Source organism: Dermacentor silvarum, chromosome 7, assembly GCF_013339745.2.
Source record: "Dermacentor silvarum isolate Dsil-2018 chromosome 7, BIME_Dsil_1.4, whole genome shotgun sequence".
Lineage (NCBI taxonomy): Eukaryota > Metazoa > Arthropoda > Arachnida > Ixodida > Ixodidae > Dermacentor > Dermacentor silvarum.
Window position 1 is genome coordinate 19710025 of NC_051160.1, and position 13586 is coordinate 19723610.

The following is a 13586-nucleotide window of genomic DNA, read 5'->3' on the forward strand; positions in this document are numbered from 1 at the left end:
GATTTTAGAAGACGTTTAAAATCGCTTGTTCTAGCGGCCTACAATTATTGATTTTTTTGTTGTTGTTTTCTTCCGCTTTTTGGCGGGAAAAACGGACATTGGTTTTTGTTTTTGCTTCGCCCTGTTAGAAGAGAGTGCAATCAACCCTGGCGCGGGTGTTTGCATTGTGGTGAGTGAGCACTGAAGGGGCAGCTGCTTGCTCTTTATGCTCATAATGAAGTCCACAATAAAGAAGAAAAGTTACGCTGACCTTTCAGACCGTCAGAAGAGGCGTAGAGTTAATGACGAACCGATATCTGCCAGTCCTGTTGCCACGAGTACCGTCCAATAAGTATCATGGTAGGTTAATGAAAGTAGTAACCATGCTTCTAGTGAAGTATCCTCGCCACATGAGGATGCTCAATCCGAGGACAGTTTTCACGAAAGTGACCTTGCCTTGAAAGGAGAAAATGCAGAAGCACACACGCAAGACATTTCTAGATAATATTTTGTTCCACAAAACGACCCTCCTATGAGCGCGGGCATCGAAAATGGAGGTTCTTCGGACTATGCATCATCATCTGCAGAAAATCAGGCAAGTCTTTGTCCACGTAAATGTGTGGAATTTCAAGGATGGCTATGATGGGTTACAAGTCACCGAATTCCGCTTGTCCCAGTTTCTGAACTTCTCCGGAAACTAAGCACCACTTTCGACGTTGATTTTGTCATCGACGCGAGGACATTGTTGAACAGTCCTCGATACACTTCAACGCGATCTGTCCCTCCTGGCGAATATTGCCATTTTTCTGTGAAGGAAAATTTAGAACGCATGATTGCTGTGTACCTGAGTGGCTGTCGAGGGTAGATCCCTTGAAAACGCTCAGAGAATGTTAAATGACAATGTCAGCCAAGTTGGACTGACGGTTCAAACTGTAAAATGTTTCGATATTGTTTGTCGCAGTTTTCGTTTTGTCTGTTTGGTTAACCTGTTTTACTTTGACCGAAAGGAAGAAAAAGACACCGTAGTCTAGTTGCTAGAGAACCGGCTGCTGTGACCCACGGCAAAAGTTTGATTCCATTATAGGTTGCACATCACTTGTTTGTATTATAAAGCGAGTTAGGAACCTACCTACCTACCGCAAAGTGCCAAGAATGAGGCATTAAAAAGTTCGACTTTTGTTATTTCAAATTATCTTTGTAAGGTGGCGCTAGCATTATGGTAGCAGCCGCATTTTGTATTTTCTTAGTTAAATTAGCTAGCATTTCTGTGCTTCAGGTACCGAGTACGAAGCCACACTGAGTATTTTTCTGCATTGCAGCAGCGTGTGTCGCAAGAGGATGCAGCGCCGTGACGTGTCATAGCGGCTACCTGACAAAGCGAGGAGTGGCGCGACGGCTCATCGGCGTCATCGCTTGCGCCGACGCAGTCTGAGCAGCCAAGCGGACTGCGCTCTCCGCGCAGCTTCCCTCCAGATTGCGTAACTTTTGAACCCGCCGTTACATTGACCGTTATTTTTGTCAGGACCAGCCGTTAAGTTCCTGACGCGTATTCGTTCATGAACTGCGGAGCGCCAGACTGCCTTCCACATCTTCTTTGCTCACGTAAGTAGTCACGGCCACTTTGACACCTGTCGTGTTTAATTATTTACGGTTTTCAGGCGGGAGTTTTAGGTGGAAGTTTTAGGCGGTAATGAAGTTTTTCAATGAAAGCGCCTTGATTTTAACTGCAATCTCTAATATTGTTTAAGAGGCATGTTTACGTCTGCGTACGTTTCTTTTATTGTATGCGTATTCAGGTTTGCCAAAGCTGTCTAAAATTACCTCTGCGACGTTTCGTTGACCATTGATCGTTAGGAAGACGATGACATTCCCGTTTGGCGCAGAATGATTAGACGTGCTACGATCTTCGCGTAGCCACAGCATTCTTCCGTCAACGCTCTTGTGCGAGATCACTCGTGTGTTTTTCCGAGCGTGAAAGGTGCCCGCGAATACACGCAAAACTGCCGAACGACTGGCCGCTCGAGGCAGTTTGCGTGTATTGGCAGGCACCTTTCACACTTGTAAAAACACTTTATGTAGCTCATATTGAGAAACAGAAAGCGGTATCAGGGGTTTCTCATGTTGCTTTACAATCTTCTCATTGACACTTTTGATCTAACTATAGTAATTAAGAAGTTAATTAATTAATTAGAATTAATTATCTAACTAGGCGGAATGCAAAAAATAATCTGAGTATCTCCAACATTACCTTGGTTCTGTCCTGGTACGTGGCACTTGCATATTTTTAATGTTTGGCTAAAGTTAAATGAAACACCCTGTATGTAGTGTACTGTTGCCTTGTTTTTTGTAACATAATCCGACAGTGTAGCTATTTACAGCATCTTTTTTTAGGATACCTAACATTTTTTGGCTTCAGTCATGCAACAAATAAATTTTGAGGTCGCACTGGCGTTTTCTTTTTGCAAGTCTTTGCAGTAACAAAATTCTGTTAAAAAAAGAAAAATTCCAATATACTGTTGTAATAGGCACTGCTGTTACATTATAAACATAGATACTCCGAGTTTATCAGCATAAGAATAAAGAGTTTTTTTGTAACTTACTATGCAGGCACATACCTACGTGCAAGAGAGAAGGCGCGTGAGGGTGAAGACACCGATCATGTACCCTCTACAGGTGCCAAATGGGCAGACGAAAACGCCGCCGCCCAAAGGGCCACCACGAAACTCCTGAACTCCAAGAACCCAGGTAACTGTTATTTCATATTAAAGTCGTACGAATTAAATTTTCAGCGTGATACATATACAGTCGTATCTCGATAATTCGAACTCGAAGGAGCCGAAAGTTTGTTCTAATTAAAGGAAAGACTTATTTCTGAAGTATTCGTGCACCACAGCACGACGTACGAATGGAGTCGTTAGATATCACGGCGCGCAAGCAGATGGCGAGTAGGGGCCACGAGACTGCCCACGTCGAGCAACGCTCGCATAAGACGATGCTGTAGGGAGCGGGCGGCGCCAGCACGGCGGCGCCGGGCGCGCGCGGACACGTCAAAGGTGAGGGAGGAGGGCGTCAGGGAAGCGGATTTGGCTGAGCAGAGGTGACCCCGTCGCTTCGGTGGCTCCCCTCACTCTCCCTCTCAACTCCCTCGTAGCTCCCCCACCTTCGACTGTCTCCGTGCGCGCCCGCCGCCGGCCCGGCGCCAGCTTAACCCTCTCCCTTTCTTTTCCTGCCGTTGAAGCGAGCGTTGGCCGGTTGTGAGCAGTTTCGTTGGCGGGACTGGGCCTCCGTCGTAGCTCCTCTGCGTCGCAGCCGCAGCGTTGAGACATCGACTCGAACACGCGTGTTACGGCGCGACGACGTAACGGCGACCATGCCATTTAAGAGAGAGAAATTTACGCCGCGGTTCTTTTTCTTTTATTGCGATAGAAATTATATGGGCACTCCAAGCGCATTTTTGCCGCCGTCGTCGTCGCCGTGATAATCCGTATAAAGTGCAACGGCGATGAAATCGTCGCCGCGCGCCATGTGTGGGTTTTAGTGTGTGGGCTCATTTCGGTGTAAGCAATAAATTGCATATGCAAGCACTCTAGATCATAATTGATATATAAACTGCACGAGCTTAACCTTTAACCCATTGCGTAACTATAATTATGTCACCAAGGTCAAAGTTAGTGAAACTGGGTGGAAAATTACGGCTTATGTTCCCACCTTGTGTGTGGATGACTCACTGTTTTTGTAAAAAAAATTCTTTACAAGTGCTTGGCAATGTTATTGTGTGGAGGTTTTCAAACAGGCAAGTCATAGGCGTGCAACATTTTAATGGTTTAATTACAGCAACTGAAGTTCTTACTGTATATGCTTGAAGCAGCCGTTCTGCAAATAGTCGCTGTTACTTAAGGTTGCGCTCGTCTGCTGTCTTTTATTTTTTAAGGAATCGCAATATATTTGCTCAATTTGAAGTATGCGATGTGTTTGATAGACTGGTGTTTAGGTATATGCTCAAGCCTGCGCCATTTCTGAGTTGGCTATGTCATCTGTGGCAAATAAAATTGCGGTGGTGTAACAATGCTGTCACACTGAAGCTGTGCCTTTGCAGAGCCACACTTACCTCTTTTCTCGTACAACATTATCAGAAATGCATTATCTATTCCTTTCTTTGAATGCTAATTGGCACCTACTTCGCACGTGTTTAGGAGGCTGCTGTCATCTACCAGTCGCCAACTAGTCAAGACAACAGCCTCCTGAAAGCTACCAAATAGCCGACACTTACACTGGTTGGCGATTGTACATGCAACACCTTCAGTTAGATGTAAAGTATGTCTTCAAGGCAACAGAAGGGAATTTCACTTGTGATCGGTTAATGTTAGAACCATGTTAATAAAGGTGGAATGCTCGAAAACTGTGTGCTTGGACCAATATATTGTAGTGCTGCCCATTGCCAAGATATATTGCAGTGCTTATTGCCAATGCATTGAAAAACTATACGTTCACTAAGAAAAGTGTGCTTCAATTAATATACGTTTTACACATGCCTAATGTTTTTGCAGTAAGAAGACCTGCTGAATTAAGGAGCTACAGCCCAGCAGCCTGTTCGAAACCAGGTTTATCAAGGTCGATACCTGTAATGGACGTTACCCGGAGGCACTCATATTTAATGTTGATTGCTAGCTTGTCTAGTCGTGTTTACTTTTTGCAATAAAAAATGTTATTGCTGTATGTGTTTCGTGTATTGCACAAGCGCAAACCTGCATGCCGCCGGCCGGCGAAACGCCGCAGGGGCATGGGGAGAGGGAAGGAAAGGGAGACGAGGGGGGCGCTAGAGGGGAGGGTGAAAAAAAACGGATGTCAAAATCCTGATTGTAGCAGGATTCAATCTCTATTTTTTAAATGCTTCTAATGGTCTTACACAATCCCATTTCAAGACAGGATTTTTCGAAACTACTTTAAGCAGGATTCTAGAACTTCTTTCAATAGTCATATCCGCCGGACATTAGCAACGATATACGACCGTTTATCACCTTCTAAACGGACTGCACGGATTTTTTAGTGCGTCTTTCAGACGTTCATTTAGTCTTGGCGAATCGGTATGGAAGCAGTTTTCTATCGCTTTTGTGCTAGCTGGGATGTAGGTTCCAACGTTGTGTTCTATCTATCCGTATGTTTATGTTCGCTGTAGGCAAGGGCAAATAGCGATGATTTGGGGCTGTGTTTATATAGATTCGCGGAAACGCTGGTAGGACCAACCACAGGCGCCGACTACGAGCCCCCTCCGATGTATTCTGGGGGGGGGGGGGGGGGCTCTGCCTCCCCTGGCCATGCCGAAGACAACCCTCCCCCCAGCAAAAATATCAGAAACATAGTTCTGTCAGTCCCATCATGTCAGATTTAATTCTGTGGAGTTGCCTCTACCTTTTCACTCAAAAATTTACTATGGTTTCTTACTACATCATTGTTGGCACGGATGTGCACGGCCTTTAATTCATATTTTCGCTTGATTTCTGCAAATCCTGTCTATAGGAGGACAAGCGCATTCGAAGCCCCAGCAGCGGCTACCTCATTCGTATTTTTCCCCTTCAATATCTCCCCCCCTGTGAACACCATGCACACACACTATATATATATATATATATATATACATGACAAAGTCTAAATTTTTGAAACAGGAGATAGCCAGCTAACAGTTATTTCTAATGGTATGGATAGCCTATGTCTAGAGAATGAATATGTTGCTGTATGCTCACGTCGCTTCAAATTTCTTTGCGTGCTTTTTTTTACCCTGGAAAAAAAAAAAAACTGTAGATTTCAGTGACCCCTTCGAAAGAGTCTTATCAACGGCTTGTGAAATGCACGTAAATGATAGGTGTTTCAATATTGCTTTTATTTCCAATTAGAAAATGCGAACGACTGATGAATAACAAAAAAAATCTCTTCTAATCACACGAAGTTTCAAGTGCAACTGTTATTAAAGGTAATGAATGTATGGGTGGGGTTCGGACAGCTGATCGCCTCACCCCCCGGGAAAAACGAAAACTTTCCGCCTATGGGCCCAACAAGAGATGCCGAATTTGTCGCAATTATATTCATTTTTAGCCGCAGCAGCATTCAGCTTTGATCACGAACTCACTATGCGAAAAGCTACACCTCAAGGCTCTTCGGAAACGTACCAACTGTGGGACCCCGTCGTTCTGTGTGTGGCCACGCAAACGCCAGCAACGCTATAACGTTTACTACCTACACTAACCGCATTTGCATACAACTTTAAATACAGCAGCAGCACTTACATACAGCCAATCACATACAAATCTGCAAGTCTTTTTCTGCTACGGCGTTGCCACGGTAGCACACAAATGATGTTAGGTCACGCTTACAGCTGTGTCTGATGTCCAAGACGCTCTTCTCCGTAGATCAGCGTGTCAAGCACCCCTGCGCAGGTGATAGAAGTGTGCAGTTCATTCATTCGAACCTATAACGACCGAACTGTGCCGACGCCTACGCTTCCGTCTTAGAGTATAGTTAAATGAGCGTAATGTCCCCTTCGTGATAATTACGTAATTAGAATTGATCTTTGAACCACGGAATTGGCTTGCCCGGTCTGGTTTGCCGCCCCAGGAGCGACTAGGAAACTGGATACAAAATAATTGCTCCCAGCTATGATTTATCTTGCGGAAGCAATTTCCCGTTGGTCGGAAGCAAGTTGTCGGGCCTGGCCTGAATCGATCCAACCTAACCAGTTTTCATTTTTTCCTCTCTCAACTGGCAGAAGCAGCTTGCCCGGTAAGTCGAAGTACATCAGCCGAGCGTCTGTACTGCAGTGTTCAGACGCATGACCACGCTGGCCACTATTATTCTCCACATTGGGAGCACGTTATACGAGCGTCGGCAAGGATTCGAACTGACTGGGGCGGTCTTCTCTCCTACGCGAAAAAGCACTGTGCTCACTCTATCAAACCGCAGGAAACTAAGTTCCACTGTCCTTAATCAGTTTGTATACGTAATGATTGGTGTAGTTCAAGTTTAGCTTACAGAATGACATGGATATGCCAGTGGCTGCAACAATTCCTTGCACTCAGATGTCTGGTATTGTTTGCATGTCGCAACTTTCAATCGTCAAGCGACTTGTATAGGTTTTGATCGCACTTGCTTACTTTGTTTACACACTATAGGCAGTGTGTTTATGAACGCAGTCGGTAAACACAATGTTCTCGGTAATCCTGTCGCGCCGATGAAAGAGCAGTTGTTTGTAGAGGCGGGGCGAATATTCGCAACTCTCGACTAACGAATCGACTACCGTCCTATTCGCTTCGGTCATTGAGACAAACAGGACCATATTCGATTTATTTGGCAGTAGTGACTTTCAATGGTAAATTAATGACTCCGCCAAGTCTTCGAATTCAATAGTCACAATTTAGGAGCACGAAATTTTTTGAACAGTTTTTGAAAATGTCAAATGGTGACCTCTGCGCTATCAAATTTCAAACTAGGTGTGACACATACCATCCCCGCTTCAGTACCAGACATAAAACACGATAAGTTACTTAGCGGAGCACGGAATAGATAGCTCAGGAAACTAGACTCTTTCTGCGAAAGCGAAACCACTTGCTTGTTCCTAATGCTCCATTTGTTGTTTTAATAAACGTCGCTTTGTAGTGTAAAATGTGAAAACGTATACTTTGTAACCATGCGAATACTATGAAGTTAAAATCTTTTTTCTTAGAAATGTGGAAACAGGTGTTCAGTATTCGAAAACTATTCGCGAAATGTTCAGTATTCGATTCTGTTCGTTTCTGGCGCTATTCGATGAGTAATAAATTCGGTCTCAAAAGTAAGTATTCGCACGCCCCTAATTAATAAGATGCAGGTTGTTTTGTACGCATACCGTAATAATTGTTTTTTTTTTGTTGTTGCTTCGATGAGCCAAAGAACACGACAAAACAATGTTTAAGGACTCTGATGATCGTTAGACTCGACTCTGAGAAACATTGCTTGTATAAAATATGGAACCTAACATCGGCGATGAAGGTGCTCCTTATTCACGATAAACTGGTGACGTGACCGATTTTTTCCTTGCGAGAAAAACTAAAAATAGAAGTGAATGGAGCACACGGCTGTTACACTTACTGCGCCAGGTTATATTCATGGTGGATCGTCGGTAAAGGGTTCCTTGTGCGCCTTGGAACGAACGGCTGCTCACGGCGCACGCACCAAAGCCTTCTTCTTTCTTTTCTACGTGCCGCCTTTTTCTTGAGGCGATGCAGGAGGTTGGTGCGCACAGGCTCGGTAGCACAGCGATGAAATTGTCTATGTGCTCTACTGAAGAAATCTGGGAAAGAAGCATATATGAGCAGACCGGAGGCTTCAGACAACTTGCTCCACAGCTTCCAATAGCTGCTAGTATACTTGTTCACTTCTTAGAAAACGGACAGTCAACAGTAATGATGATGACGATGATGATGACGGCACTTAGGGGGATTGGCCAAGACTCGAGCAGATTTCATAAATGTATTAGTGGCACAGTGACGTTTGATATCATCATGTACAGTGCATCATGATAATAATTAACAGATGTACGCATGAAAAATAAACTATAACAATCTGGCAACTGCGTCATCTTTAAGAAAAAGAAAATATCATTGTGAGGAAAGCTTTTTAAAGGTGTACCGCTTCGACAATCGGGTCTCAATTTTTTTTTCCATTCCTAAGATTACTTTTTTTCTGGGAGGCGACTCTTGACGCTGTCGTACGTAGATGCTTGCTCAGCCGTTGAAGAACGTCTGCTTGTTTCAAGGCTGTTTTCTTGCTAAAATCTCAGCATATACGTACTTTCTGCGATTTTCCACTCATTTATAACCTGCCCTTAGTGTTTCCGTTCAGTTTCAATCACCAGAAATGTCTCTCTTTCTCTGGTTCTTTTATTTACTTTATTTACTTTGATTTATCCACTCAGTATTTCCCACTGGGATAGACCTGTCATCACCAAAGTGTATGCGCATCTCCGTTAGCCGCAAGGTATGTAATTAACCTCTTTAACTTCGTTCGCTGCGCATAGATTCCAAAATATTGCGTTGGATCTGCATGCGTTTTTTTTAAATAGGAAAGTCATTCGAGTGCGCATAGCTTTCGGGCTTGATGTCGTGTAATGCGAAGCACCGAGTATTTTGGCTTCTCTAATGGGTCGACCGTCCAGTTGGCTGAGCGCACTACGAAGATAGCATGGCGGTGCCCGCTCTGAGAACCTGCTGCTTTCGCAGTAAGCGAGTTCAGAGTTGAAGGAATCGTTGAAATGTGCTGATTTTTCTTTGTTGTGAATGCGGGGCTCCGGTCTACCCAATCCAGAGGCATCACCGCGAGCGGATGCTTGAAATCGAAACAAACAGTTTACACCCTTTGGGGGCGTATATTTGTCCCACAGCAATAACCGACACCCGTCTTGCTCGCGCTTCCTTTCTTGAAGACACTGCACTCGCTGATTTGCCGTCCAGAGTTCCCTGTCCCGGACGCTATGTCACACCGATAGCAGGCATGTCATTCGTGACCTGGAAGTACCGGACGAGCAGCGGTATGGAAAGGAGAGACACGCAAGATAAATTTATCCTTGTTGGCTGATCATAACGCCTCAAATGGTGTAACCTGTTTCTAGGGTGTTGTGTAAGCCGCACCGAGCACAAAACCGAAGCATGGGTGGCGATACCTCCGTGACATTCCCCGCCCCAAGCTCGCGTGGTCACACTTGGGGACCTTGATTCATATCTTGTTTCTTGCATTCCTAGGAGAGACCATGGCTTTGGGGGGTGTGGCAACGTAGCCTAAGTGACATTACAAAAGACGCTCAGGTTGAGGAATTGCCGGCCTTGATATCGCCAGTCTAAACCATGGCTGTTGCTATACTATCTAACCCCGCCACTGTGAGCGCTCAGGACTCACGCCATTTATAATTAACTACATGTAAAGACTCAAAATAACGGCACGTTTTGGGGACCTTTAGCGCTCAAGAGTGGCTCCAACACCGTAAAATAATTTACACCCTCAAAAGTGATAAAGGAGTAAATGTGTCTTTAACTAACACCCTAACACCATAAAATGGTGTTATGGTGCTAGTTATACACATTTACACCCTTTTTCACTTTTGAGCTTACACATTTACGCCCTTTTCCACTTTTGAGCTATCGACTCATTTACACCATTTCTCACTTTTGAGGGCGTAAATTCTTTTACAGTGAATGCGAGAAATATACCGCGAGATCTGTGACGTCTCGCTGACGTCGCCGTGGCGTGGAAATTCGGGGCACGAGATTTAAGAATTGGAAGCTTTGCCCATCGTTGTCACCGCTGATAATGAAATTCAATCTCTATAAAATGCGGGAATAAAGTTTCTGACATAATATAACGCTACTCTAAAGTAAAAAAAAATACTTTGATGTTTCTTTAAGTGCAGGTGAAAGCGATACGCGTGGTCGACACAGCCCGGCATGTGTGTATGATCGCACGAGAATTTTCCGGCGCCACGCACGGTTGTCCGCAAAACCATCAAACCAGCACATCTAGCCTCATTTGCATTCCGTTTATACGCTCTCAGATTGCATGTCTCCTCGGGTTCCAATCACTTAAGCAGCAGCGGGGAAAAGACAAGGCTTCGTTTCAGTCGCTTTCAGTGGCCTGAGAACCATGGGCGAGGGTTCAACGGAGTGTTCCAAGCAAAAGGAAGAACGCGAATAGCAAAACGCGTATTTGTCTTACGCCGGCTACGGATAAGGCTAATGGATGGCGGCACGGACTTCGCGACCTGACGTACTGAGCAAACATGAGGCGCTAAGAGGCACTTTTATTTTGATTCTCCTCACGCTAAAGTTAAGATAGCAGGGGACCGGTAGGCTACCGTATAACCGGACAAACTACGCCTGGCCTATTGGCTAGGCGGCTTTGCTGGTGTGTTTGTATGTCGGCTGAAAGATTGCGAAGAGTTCAAGTAAATTGAGAGAGAGAGAGAGAGAGAGAGAAACGAAGAGGGAAAGGTAGGGATGTTAACCAAAGTAAACTAGCGAAACTATCGCGCCAACCGCGCTTTGTGCAGCCACGCGCTGCTTGTCGACTACAGCCGGTTGGTTTGCTAAACAGATCTGATGAGATTCTAATGTGTTTTTGTTAATGTTTACCCCAGAAAGACGAAACGCCCTTCCATATCAAGGAAAATGAGAAAATTTGTTCAGCTATTATTTCCAACCATGGAGCGTGCATTCGTACAAAAAAAAAAAAACTATAAAATTTTATTCGCAAAAAATGAAAAAAAGATAAATACAGAGGATTGGCCTTTCTCTTCAATCGATCAATCAATCAACCAAGCAAGTAAACAAGCAAGCCAACAATGAAATCAAGGCCTGCTTTGTCCTAAATAACTCGCTCCATATCAGGGCTCGACTTTTCACAGGCCAACCGCTCAGTTCCTTAGACGGCGTATTATGGAGCGAGATTCACGTTCTCAGGAAGCGATCGTGCGGGCTGCAACCAGCACTAAACCAAAGCCTATGCTCAAAACAAGGCCCAGAGTCCATGCATGCCTCCGAAATCAAGTAATTCCTGGGGACCAGCAAACTCTTTTTCCTGATAGCAACGCCCAGTCGTTGCACAATGCAGAAACACTGGCGACGCGGTTTCACGAAAGAACGGAGGTGACGGCGACCGTGCTTTTTGCGGAGTGCATTTTCCTCTCGCCTCGCCGCTGGCTGTCATGCCTCTCGATGAACACGCGAAAAAAAAAGCAAGCAACCAACCAGCAGGCAAAGCGATGAAGATAGCTACAAACATGAGAGACTACTCGAAGCGTCTGCGTTAATCTAAACGTTTATCACCTTGTTGCGCGCCATTTGTTTGTTTCGTTCCCTCCATTCGCCGCCGAATCTCGTTCGCTTACGCCTGTCCAGGGCGCCGAAATGCCGCGTGTTGTACGCATACGCGGCGCGCTAATGGCATAGCCGTGTCTCTCGTTCTTGCGTCAGCAACGCTTAATGGAAGAAAATACAGCGACGAAGAGGTTTGAGAAGTCGAACCCTGGCGGCGTCGGAAATTCGCTCAGACTTGAAGTTGCTGTTGTTGTTGTTACCTTACGGACTATGCCGCGTACCTGCGATTGCGTTGGAATTGTCCAGCGTTTGTTTCAAAAAAACATGCGCGAACTCAGTTGCAGCCTAACAACTTCAGGAATCAAGGCAAGATATAGGAGAGCAAGCGATCCACAGATGAAACAGAACGTCTGCTGCTTCTCCGTTTGGCGTTGGATCTTTTCTCTTGTTATCTGTTCTACGCCGTGGACATTAAAGAGCGACAGAATCGGTGCTTAGGAAATCTGGATATTCAGCCATAGCGATAGAGAGAGAGAGAGGGAAGCGTTTCTGCGTTGCTCGGTACAGAACCAAATCTAAATAGCGTCGACCGCGCCTTCGCTGGCGTCTAGCTGGTGTAGATTACATCGACCATCGCGCTCGGAAAGCCTTCCTTTGATGTCTGCGAGAACGCAAAGTAAGGAAATTGATATGCGTTCTTCTAATGCAGCATTCACGTTCGCAGTCTCGTTTTTTTTATGTCTTGCTTTTCCTTTACGTTACTTCCGCGATGTGGTCGCACGCTTCAAAGCGAAGCGTGCATTAGTTGGAAGTCACGTGGCGTTCTCCACAGGCCTGTCGAATATCACGTCGCGCCCGCACGAATAGGTATCATTGCCCTTAATTTTTTTTCTTTTCTGGATTGCCACGCGAGATAAGGGGACGTATTCTGAAACGATCCACTTAGGCGATACTATCGCCTTGGCCACACCTCCGCCAACGGCGCGCCCTGATTGGCTGTTTTAGCAAAAATGGATGAGCTGATTCAGTGGTTGAGAACGACGTCATCCAATTTTGCTCAACCAGCCAATCAGCGCTCGCCTGATGGCGATATTGTCGCCGAGGCTACACTATCGCCGAAGTGAATCGTTTCAGAATGCGTCCCAATGTGGGAATAAAATTGGGTGTAAGCATGGTGGCCAGTTTTGTGCAGATGCCGCAACAGCGAGTTTTTGAAATGTATTGTGCACGAGTGATCGCTGATAGTGTCAGGGTGGTTAGTCTTTAGCTTCACATCCGTATGTTTTCGTGGACCGCCCGCCTTTGGTCCAGGGCTTGTCGAAAGTAGATGACGTGCGTCCGTTGGAGACGCAGGAGCGGATCACTTTGGACACTGGACGTTTTCTTCGTGTGGTCTTGTATGCGTGTGTATGTGACACAATATCCGACCGGCCAATCTTTGCGTCGGCGTAGGCAGGGCGAATGTGTAGGACCACAGACGAAGCACGAAAAAGGAAAACACTAGGAAGAAAATGGGTAAACTGTCGCAGGAGGGATTTGCATTTATCTGGACTTGTCCAAACGCGTATTGAAAGTGTACGGACTGCCTACAGACAAAGACAAATTAAAAATATCATTTTCGTCTGTTGAGGTTCGTACCACTTCGAAATGAATTTTCTGGGAAAATCAATAGGCACTATATATATAGATAAGAGAACGTCTGTGGTACCGTTAGTCCACAGACTCTCTATTAAGATTAAATCATAATCATCATTATTCTCACTATCATCATCG

The 13586-nt window shown here is 45.2% G+C and overlaps 1 long non-coding RNA gene across 1 annotated transcript; it reads left to right on the plus strand.

Moving 5' to 3' along the window:
- Positions 1–1117: 1117 nt before the first annotated feature.
- Positions 1118–4661, plus strand: LOC125946639 (uncharacterized). The gene is made up of 3 exons (XR_007467738.1): positions 1118–1581; positions 2587–2724; positions 4527–4661. It is a non-coding gene; the product is annotated as an uncharacterized LOC125946639 (long non-coding RNA).
- The last annotated feature ends 8925 nt before the right edge of the window (positions 4662–13586 follow it).